This window comes from Pongo abelii, chromosome 3 (genome assembly GCF_028885655.2).
Source record: "Pongo abelii isolate AG06213 chromosome 3, NHGRI_mPonAbe1-v2.0_pri, whole genome shotgun sequence".
Lineage (NCBI taxonomy): Eukaryota > Metazoa > Chordata > Mammalia > Primates > Hominidae > Pongo > Pongo abelii.
In genome coordinates this window covers 89,283,783-89,293,596 of record NC_071988.2, presented here as the reverse complement: position 1 = coordinate 89,293,596, position 9,814 = coordinate 89,283,783, and positions in this window count along the sequence as shown.

Genomic DNA, 9,814 nt, shown 5'->3' with positions numbered 1-9,814 from the left:
GCATCACTTCTTTCCTAAAAGACATGGCAAATTTATTCCTAGAATGAAAGATAGTTTAACATACAAAAATTAACATGTATGTTATACCACATTAGTAGAAACAGATCTACACAACAAACTAGAAAGCCTAGAAATAAATCCATGAATATATACAGCTAACTGATCTTCAACAAGAGTCCCAAATATACTCAATGAAGAAAGATGAGTTGCTTCAAAAAATGGTGCTGAGAAAACCGGATGTCCACCAGCAAAAGAAAAAAATTGAACCCTTCTTTTTTATCATACACAAAAATCCACTCAAAATGGATGAAAGATGGCAACATAAGACCAGAAACAGTAAAACTTCCAGAAGATGGAGATCTGGCAAGATGGTTGAATATGAACAGCTCCTTTCTACAGCTCTCAGTGAGACCAGTGCAGAAGGCAGGGTGCTTCTGCATTGCCAGGGATCTTCCTCCCACAGCCAAGGGAAGCCATAAGGGACTGTGCTATCCAGCCCAAATATTATGCTTTCTCCATGGTTTTTGCAATCCACAGAGCAGGATATTCCCTTCTGTGCCAACACCACCAGAGCCCTGGGTTGCAAGCACCAAACTGGGGAGCTGTTTGGGCAGACACCGAGCTAGCTACAGGAGATTTTTGTTGTTGTTGTTGTTGTTTCATTTATTTTGTACCCCACTGGTGCCTGGAACCCAAGTGAGACAGAATCGTTCACTCCCCTGGAAAGGGGGCTGAAGCCAGGGAGCCAAGTGGTCTCGCTTAGTTGGTCCCACTCCCATGGAGCCCAGCAAGCTAGGAACCACTAGCTTGAAATTCTCACTGCCAGCACAACAATCTGAAGTCAACCTGGGACAATCCAGCTTGGTGGGGGGAGGAGCCGTTACTGAGGCTTGTGTCATCTGTTTTCCCCTGACAGTGGTAAGGAGGCCAGGAAATTCTTTTTTTTTTTCTTTTTTTTTTTTAATTTTGTTATTATTATACTTTAAGTTTTAGGGTACATGTGCACAATGTGCAGGTTAGTTACATACGTATACATGTGCCATGCTGGTGTGCTGCACCCATTAACTCACCATTTAGCATCAGGTATACCTCTTAATGCCACTCCACAACAGTCCCCAGAGTGTGATGTTTCCCTTCCTGTGTCCATGTGTTCTCATTGTTCAATTCCCACCTATGAGTGAGAACATGCGGTGTTTGATTTTTTGTCCTTGTGACAGTTTACTGAGGATGATGATTTCCAGTTTCACCCATGTCCCTAAAAGAACATGAACTCATCATTTTTTATGGCTGCATAGTATTCCATGGTGTGTATGTGCCACATTTTCTTAATCCAATCTATCATTGTTGGACATTTGGGTTGGTTCCAAGTCTTTGCTATTGTGAATAGTGTGAATAGTGTGGCAATAAACATACGTGTGCATGTGTCTTTATAGCAGCATGATTTATAATCCTTTGGGTGTATACCCAGTAATGAGATGGCTGGGTCAAATGGTATTTCTAGTTCTAGATCCCTAAGGAATCGCCACACTGACTTCCACAATGGTTGAACTAGTTTACAGTCCCACCAACAGTGTAAAAGTGTTCTTATTTCTCCACATCCTCTCCAGCACCTGTTGTTTCCTGACTTTTTAATGATTGCCATTCTAACTGGTGTGAGATGGTATCTCATTGTGGTTTTGATTTGCATTTCTCTGATGGCCAGTGATGGTGAGCATTTTTTCATGTGTTTTTTGGCTGCATAAATGTCTTCTTTTGAGAAGTGTCTGTTCATGTCCTTCACCCACTTTTTGATGGGGTTGTTTTTTTCTTGTAAATTTGTTTGAATTCATTGTAGATTCTGAATATTAGCCTTTTTTTCAGATGAGTAGGTTGCGAAAATTTTCTCCCATTCTGTAGGTTGCCTGTTCACTCTGATGGTAGTTTCTTTTGTTGTGCAGAAGCTCTTTAGTTTAATTATATCCCATTTGTCAATTTTGGCTTTTGTTGCCATTGCTCTTGGTGTCTTAGACATGAAGTCCTTGCCCATGCCTATGTCCTGAATGGTAATGCCTAGGTTTTCTTCTAAGGTTTTTATGCTTTTAGGTCTAATGTTTAAGTCTTTAATCCATCTTGAATTAATTTTTGTAAAAGGTGTAAGGAAGGGATCCAGTTTCAGCTTTCTACATATGGCTAGCCAGTTTTCCCAGCACCATTTATTAGATAGGGAATCCTTTCCCCATTGCTTGTTTTTCTCAGGTTTGTCAAAGATCAGATAGTTGTAGATATGCGGTGTTATTTCTGAGGGCTCTGTTCTGTTCCATTGATCTATATCTCTGTTTTGGTACCAGTACCATGCTGTTTTGGTTACTGTAGCCTTGTAGTATAGTTTGAAGTCAGGTAGTGTGATGCCTCCAGCTTTGTTCTTTTGGCTTAGGATTGACTTGGTGATGTGGGCTCTTTTTTGGTTCCATATGAACTTTAAAGGAAATTCTTACAGGATGGAATTCACCACAGCACGGCAAAGCATCTGTGGCCAGACTACCTCTCTAAATAACTCCCCACTGGGCAGGGCATCTCTGAAAGAAAGACAGCAGCACCAGTCAGTGTCTTATAGAAAAAACTCCCATCTCCCTGGGACAGAGCACCTGGGGGAAGGAGCAGCTGTGGGCAAAGCTTCAGTGGATTTAAACCTTCCTGCTTGCCAGCTTTGAACAGAACAGTGGATACTGACAAGGAGGATTCTCCAAGCAGAGTGCTTGAGCTCTGCTAAGGGACAGACTGCCTCCTCAAGTGGGTCCCTGAATCCCGTGCCTCTTGACTGGGAGAGAACTCCCAGCAAGGGTTGACAGACACCTCATACAGGAGAGCTCCAGTTGGCATCAGGCCAGTGCCCCTCTGGGACAAGGCTTCCAGAGGAAGGAGCAGGCAGCAATCTTTGCTGTTCTGCAGCCTCTGCTGGTGATACCTAGGCAAACAGGGTCTGGAATGGACCTCCAGCAAACTGTAGGAGACCTGCAGAAGAGGGACCTGACTATTAGAAGAAAAAGTAAAACAGAAAGTAAGAACATCAACATCAACATAAAAGACCCCCACACTAAAACCCCATCCAATGGTCATCAGCCTCAAAGATCAAAAGTAGATAAATCTAGGAATATGAGGAAAATCTAGTGTAAATATGCAAAAAATTCCAAAAACCAGAATGCCTCTTCTCCAAATGATTGCAACTCTTCTCCAGCAAGGGCACAAAACTGCATGAAGAAGGAGTTTGACAAGTTAACAGAAGTAGGCTTCAGAAGGTGGATAATAGCAAACTCTTCTGAGCTAGAGGGGAACTCATGTTCTAACCCAATGCAAGGAAGCTAAGAAACTTGATAAAAGGTTACAGGAACTGCTAACTAGAATAACCAGTTTAGAGAAGAACATTAATGACCTGATGGAGATAAAAAACACAGCCAAGAACTTTGTGAAGCATACAGAAGTATCATAGCTGAATTGATGAAACAGAAGAAAGGATATCAGAGATTGAAGTTCAACTTAATGAAATAAGGAGTGATTGGTTTACCTGAAAGTGACAGGAAAAATGGAACCAAGTTGGAAAACACTCTTCAGGATATTATCCAGGAGAACTTCCCCAACCTAGCAAGGCAGGCCAACATTCAAATCCAGGAAATACAGAAAACAACACTAACATACTCCTTGAGAAGAGGAACCCCAAGACACATAATCATCAGATTCTCCAAGGTTAAAACAAAGGAAAAAATGTGTAGGGCAGACAGAGAATGGTCAGGTTATCTACAAACAGAAGCCCATCAGACTAACAGTGGATCTCTCTGCAGAAACCCTACAAACCAGAAGAGAGTGGGGGCCAATATTCAACATTCTTAAAGAAAAGAATTTTTAACCTGGAATTTCATATCCAGCCAAACTAAGCTTCATAAGAGAAGGAGAAATAAACTCTTTACAGACAAGCAAATGCTGATGATTTTGTCACCACCCAGCCTGCCTTACAAGAGCTCCTGAAGGAAGTCTTAAATATGGAAAGGAAAACCAGTACCAGCCAATGCAAAAACATACCAAAATATAAAGCTTAACGACAGAATGAAGAAACTGCATCAACTAATGTGAAAAATAAACAGCTAGCATCATGATGACAGGATCAAATTCACACATAACAATATAAACCTTAAATGTAAATGGGCTAAATGCCCCAATTAAAAAACGCAGACTGGAAAATTGGACAATGAGTCAGGATCCATCAGTGTGCTATGTTAAGGAGACCCATGTCACATGCAAAGACACACATAGGCTCAAAATAAATAAAGGGATGGAGGAATATTTACCAAGCAAATGGAAAGCAAAAAGCAGCAGGGGTTGCAATCCCAGTCTCTGATAAAACAGACTTTAAACCAACAAAGATCAAAAGAGACAAAGAAGGCAACTATATAATGGTAAAGGGACCAAAGCAACAAGAAGAGCTAACTATCCTAATATATATGCACCCAATACAGGAGCACCCAGATTCATAAAAGAAGTCCTTAGAGACCTACCAAGAGACTTAGATCACACAAAATAATAGTGGGAGACTTTAACTTTCCCTGTCAATATTAGACAGATCAATGAGACAGAAATTTAACAAGCCTATTCAGGACTTGAACACATTTCTAGACCGTGCAGACATAATAGACATCTACAGAACTTTCCAACCCAAATCAACAGAATATACATTCTTCTCAAAGCACATAGCACTTACTCTAAAATCAACCACATAATTGGAAGTAAAAGACTCCTCAGCAAATGCAAAAGAATGCAAATCATAACAGTCTCTCAGACCACAGTACAATCAAATTAGAACTCAGGATTAAGAAATTCACTCAAAACCATTCAACTACATGGAAACTGAATAACCTGCTCCTGAAAGACTACTGGGTTAAATAACAAAATTAAGGCAGAAATAACAAAGTCTGTTGAAACCAATGAGAACAAAGAGACAACATACTAGAATCTCTGGGACACAACTAAAGCAGTGTTTAGAGGGAAATTTATAGCACTAAATGCCCACAAGAGAAAGAAGCAAAGATCTAAAATTGACACCCTAACATCCCAACTAAAAGAACTATAGAAGCAAGAGAAAACAAATTAAAAAGCTAGCAGAAGACAAGAAATAATTAAGATCAGAGCTGAACTAAAAGAGATGGAGACATAAAACAGCCTTCAAAAAAAGTCAATGAATGCAGGAGCTGGTTTTTTGAAAAGATTAACAAAATAGAACACTAGCCAAGCTAATAAAAAGGAAAAGAGAGAATAATCAAATAGACTCAATAAAAAAAGATAAATAGGATATCACCACTGATCTCACAGAAATACAAACTACCATCAGAAAATACTATAAAAACACCTCAACGCAAATAAACTACAAAATCTAGAAGTGGATAAATTCCTGTATACATAGAGCCTCATAAGACTAAACAAGGAAGAAGTCAAATCCCTGAGTAGAGCAATGACAAGTTCTGAAATTGAGGCAGTAATTAATAGCCTACCAACCAAAACAAGCCCAGGACCAGACAGATTTGCAGCCAAATTCTACCAGAGGTACAAAGAGGAGCTGGTACCATTCCTTCTGAAACTGTTCCAAACAACAGAAAGGGAATTCTCCCTAACTCATTTTATGAGGCCAGCATCATGCTGATACCAAAGCCTGGCAGAGAAACAACAAAAAAGAAAATTTCAGGCCAATATCCCTGATGAACATCCATGCAAAAATCTTCAATAAAATACTGGCAAACTGAATCTAACAACACATCAAAAAGCTTATCCACCACAATCAAGTCAGCTTCATCCCCATGATGCAAGGATAGCTTAACATACAGAACTCAATGAACATAATCCATCACATAAACAGAACGAATCACAAATACCACATGATTATCTCAATAGATGCAGAAAAGGCCTTCGATAAAATTCAATATGCCTTCATGCTAAAAGCTCTCAATTCACTAGGTATTGATGGAACATATCTCAAAATAATAAGAGCAATTTATGACAAATCCATAGCCCATATCATACTGAATGGGAAAAAGCTGGAAGCATTCCCTTTGAAAACTGGCACAAGACAAGTATGCCGTTTCTCACGACTCCTTTTCAACATAGTGTTGGAAGTTCTGGCCAGGGCAATCAGGCAAGAGAAAGAAATAAAGGGTATGGAAATAGAAAGAGAGGACGTCAAGTTGTCTCTGTTTACAGAAGACAAGATTCTATATTTGGAAAACCCCATCATCTAAGCCCAAACTTCTTAATCTGATAAGCAACTTCAGCAAAGTCTCCGAATACAAAATCAATGGGGAAAATCACAAGCATTCCTATACACTGATAATATACAAACTGAGAGCCAAATCATGATTGAACTTCCATTCACAAGCACTACAAAGAGAATAAAGTACCTAGGAATACACCTAAAAAGAGACATGAAGAATTTCTTCAAGGAGAACTACAAACCACTGCTTAAGGAAATAAGAGAGGACACAAACAAATGAAAAAAACATTCTATACTCACGGCAAGGAAGAATCAATATCATGAAAATGGCCACAGTGCTTAAAGAAATTTATAGATTCACTGCTATTCAAATCAAGCTACCATTGACTTTTTTCTCAGAACCAGAAAAACTACTTTACATTTTATATGGAACCAAAAATAAAGCTTGTATAGCCAAGACAACACTAAGCAAAAAAAAACAAAATAAAACAAAACAAAAACAGCTGGAAGCATCATTCTACCTGACTTGAAACTATACTACAAAGTTACAGTAACCAAAACAGAATGGTACTGGTACCAAGACAGATATATAAACCAATGGAACAGAACAGAGGCTTCAGAAATAATACCACACATCTACAACAATCTGATCTTTGACAAAACTGACAAAAACAAGCAATGGGAAAAGGATTCCCTATTTAATAAATAGTACTGGGAAAACTTGCTAGCCATATGCAGAAAACAGAAACTGGTGCCCTTTCTTATACCTTATACAAAAATTAACTCAAGATTGATTAAAGACTTAGATGTAAAACCCAAAACCATAAGAACCCTAGAAAAACCTAGGCAATACCATTCAAGACATAGGCATGGGCAAAGACTTCATGACTCAAACACCAAAAGCAATTGCAGCAAAAGCCAAAATTAACAAATGAGATCTAATTAAACTAAAGAGCTTCTGCACAGCAAAATAAAATATCATCAGAGGGAACAGGCAACCTACAGAATGGGTGAACATTTTTGCAATCTATCCCTCTGACAAAGGTCTAATATCTAGAATCTACAAGGAACTTAAACAAATTTACAAGACAAAACAACACCATCAAAAAGTGGGCAAAGGCTATAAACAGACACTTCTCAAAAGAAGACATTGATGTGGCCAACAAACATATGAAAAAAAGCTCATCATCACTGGTCATTAGAGAAATGCAAATTAAATCCACAATGAGATAACTTTTCACACCAATTAGAAAGACAATCATTTAAAAGTCAAGAAACAACAGATGCTGGAGAGGATTTGGAGAAATAGGAACACTTTTACACTGTTGATGGCAGTGCAAATTAGTTCAACCAACGTGGAAGACATTGTGGCAATTGCTCAAGGATCTAGAACCAGAAATACTATTTGACCCAGCAATCCCATTACTGGGTATATACCCAAAGGATTACAAATCATTCTATTATAAAGACACATGCACACATATGTTTATTGCAGCACTCTTTACAATAGCAAAGACTTGGAAACAACCCAAATGCCTATCAATGATAGGCCAAATAAAGATAATGTGTACATGTACACCATGGAATACTATGCAGCCATAAAAAAGAATGAGTTCATGTCCTTTGCAGGGATATGGATAGAAATCATCGTTCTCAGCAAACTAACATAAGAATAGAAAACCAAACTCTACGTGTTGTCACTCATTAGTGAGAGCTGAACAATGAGAACACATAGACACAGAGAGGGGAACATCACATACCAGGGACTGTCAGGGGGTCTGGGACAAAAGCACAGAGAGCATTAGGACAAATACCTAATGCATGCAGGGTTTAAAACCTAGATGATAGGTTGATGGGTGCAGCAAACCACAATGGCACATGTATACCTATGCAACAAACCTGCACGTTCTGTACATGTATCACAGAACTTAAAGTAAAATAAATAAAAATTTTAAAAATAAGAATAAATAAAAGTAACAGGTTAAGCAGCATCATTGTCGGGGTAAATACCCAAGACTCATCATCTCACTCCAGGGAAACTGAAAACACAGACACACGAGAAGTGAGTTTAAGAATGGAGGTTTAATAGGGGAAAGAAAGAGAAAAGAGAATAGCTCTCTTTCCTGCAGAAAGGAGCTCCCGAATGGATCTTCTAGTCCCATGGTGAAATGCACAGAGGTTTATAGATGAGCTTGAGGAAGCAGTGTCTGATTTATATAGGGCACAAAGGATTGGTGGAACCAGGTGTGCCATTTACATAGTGTAAGAAGAAGCTAGCTGCCCCACCTTAATTTTCAATACACAAATGGTTTCACCACCAGGCCAGTGCCATGTTACATGCTTCTTTACTGCACATGTGGTTGACAAAGAAAAGGAAAGAGGGAACCTCCATGTTGAATATCCATGTTGAATATACCTAGCTTCAAGGAATCCCATCCCTTTTCTTTCTTTTTTTTTTTTAATTATACTTTAAGTTCTGGGGTACACGTGCAGAATGTGCAGTTTTGTTACATAGGTATACATGTGCCACAGTGGTTTGCTGCACCCATCAACCCGTCACCTCCATTAGATATTTCTCCTAATGCAATCCCTCCCCTAGTCCCCCACACCTCAACAGGCCCCAGTGTGTGATGTTCCCCTCCCTGTGTCCATGTGATCTCACTGTTCAACTCCCAATTATAAGTGAGAACAAGTGGTGTTTGGTTTTCTGTTCTTGTGTTAGTTTGCTGAAAATGATGGTTTCCAGCTTCATCCACGTCCCTGCAAAGGACATGAACTCATATTTTTTATGGCTGCATAGTATTCCATGGTGTATATGTGCCATATTTTCTTTATCCAGTCTATCACTGATGGACATTTGGGTTGGTTCCAAGTTTTTACTATTGTAAATAGTGCTGCAATAAACATACGTGTGCATGTGTCTTTACAATAGAATGATTTAGAATCCTTTGGGTATGTACCCAGTAACGGGATTGCTGGGTCAAATGGTATTTCTAGTTCTAGATCTTTGAGGAATTATTGGCACAGTTGCCAGCATTTACCTATGCAAGCTTTTAGCTTGTTTATCTATGTTTGAAGCTTAATTTTTCAGGCTGCTTTTTGTTAGCAAGGAAATGATTTGGGGGGCTGCTTTTTATTAAACAAAACCTTACCAAGGACTCTCACCCTCACTATCTGCCTGAATAATTTCTTTCTAGCTCCTGTATCATGGGCATAACTTTATGAGAAACCTGGGAAATTTACAGTATTTAATCATATGAAAGTAATATACTGTGAAAATGAAACAAAAAAAAGAAAGCTCTAATACATTTGATCAAATTAGGTTGCACCTCATATTTTTTTAGCTAATTTTTTTTTTCTCTAGCCTTTGCTGTGTCAAGGAGCTTTGTAAAGTCATCTTCTGATAGGACAGGTCACGCATTTTCTGCACCAGTCTTCTTTAACATCTCTTCATGGAACCGTCGAAGAAACTCAGCTAGCCCTTACTCACATATGCATAACCTGGCAGAGTGAGCAACAGAAAGTGATGGTTTTTGCCCATTCAGTAAGATATTGGCTGTGGGTTTGTCACAGATAGCTCTTATT